Source organism: Manis javanica, chromosome 17 (genome assembly GCF_040802235.1).
Source record: "Manis javanica isolate MJ-LG chromosome 17, MJ_LKY, whole genome shotgun sequence".
Lineage (NCBI taxonomy): Eukaryota > Metazoa > Chordata > Mammalia > Pholidota > Manidae > Manis > Manis javanica.
Genome location: NC_133172.1, coordinates 8530396 through 8532142, shown reverse-complemented (window position 1 = coordinate 8532142; position 1747 = coordinate 8530396).

Below are 1747 nucleotides of genomic sequence, written 5' to 3'. Positions count from 1 at the left end.
CTATCCTGTTATTTCTCCTTTTTATTACAGTTAGAGCAATGTAGAGATTGTTTTTAATATCATGTGCAGGTTATATTATCTGTGTAGTTCATTTCAGGAGAGCCAAGAGGACTTTCCCAGAGCCAGCATTCAAGCCAGCCCAGGGACTGGTATGGCCATGCCGCTGGGTAAAACATGGAAATATTATTGATGACTGTTCTGTTGGTAAATGTCACTGCCATGAGTCCCCTATTAGTACCCTCCTGGCTCTTCCTGGGAACACACTGGACTTCCTGGCACCCAGAGACAAAGGTGTTCACAATGGGCACAGTGGGAGGGAAGGGGAACCGTGTCCCAGATGCTGCTGGGGGAACTGATAGCCTGACTACGTAGTAAATACTCTGTGTGTCTCCTCTGCCTGGGCATCACACAACGTTTGCTATGAAAAGTAAATGCCACTCAAAGGTCTACGTACAACACACGTTATACACAATGGCCCCAAACCGGAACCCACCCATGTCCATTAACAAGTGAGTGGGTAAACGAATGGTGCATCCAGACAATGGAATACTCTGGTAATTAAAAAAAAAAAAGGAATGAACAAGACTAGATCTCAAAAGCATCCTGCAAAGTACAAGAAACAGGATGTAAAAAGCTACATACTCTATGATTCCACTAATGTGAAATTCTAGAAGAGATCAAACTGATCCTTAGTGACCAAAAGCAGCTCAGTGGTTGTCTGGGCCGGGGGTGGAGGGTGGGACAGACTGCAAAGGAGCGGGAAGAAATTTGGTGGTGGTGGTGGGAATATTGTGTTTTTAAGTTGTGGTGGTGGTTTTTCATGAGCTTATGCATCTGTCAAAACTCACCCATTGTTGATGTTCATGGATGCAGTTTATTGTATCAAATTATACCTCAATAAGGTTGATCACCCCCACCCCCTTGCCAAAGAAAGTAGACTGGGAGGGCAGTTCAACAGGCCTAGATATATTGATCTTCCTCTATGAGAGAGGAAGCTCAGTCATTAGTCTCTGCTTGCCTGCCCCCCATACTGTTGAGTCCAGAACTCAGGCCCAAGCCCAACCCAAGACCAGCCGGAGCCGCCCTCCCTCCCAAGTCAGGTTCCTTCAAAAGGGCAAGAAAAGTGTTGCAATAATAGGAGTGGGTGGAGCAATGGAAGGGAGGGAGAGGTGAGAGCCCCGCCCAGAGTGGCCATCCAGGTGTTTTCCTTGTTAGGTAACCTCCACCAGTGGCCTTTGGGTAACACATAGGCATTGTCACCAGAGGGTGAGACTCAGCGGTGCATGCTCAGGGTCACAGAGCTGGCAGGTAGAAGCGGAATCTGAACTAGGGGGACAGTGACAGCCTCTTAAAGCCAGGCAGCTCTGTAGGTGGAGTCCAGTTCATTCATTCTGCAAATATTGAGTACCTACTATGTGTGGGGCCCCATGCTCTGCTGGGCGGATGGTAGTGAACAGGACAAAGGTGGCTCCCTCACGGAGTGATCACATCTGAGTGGAGGCCAGGTCTGGGAGCCACTGAAGCCCTGGTCCACCCTGGGAAGGTTGGGATGGTTCCAATCTTTCTGTATAACCTAGATCAGTGTTTTAGGCAAATTAGCGGCATGTGCCCAGCAAATTTTTTAAATGGCATAGAAAAAAGTGGGTAGGTACTGTTTGGTGGAACTTAACCCAGTTACAGAATCTTCGTATGGACAGATATTATGTATACAGATTTATGCAATATATTACATCTGCAGGTATGCACC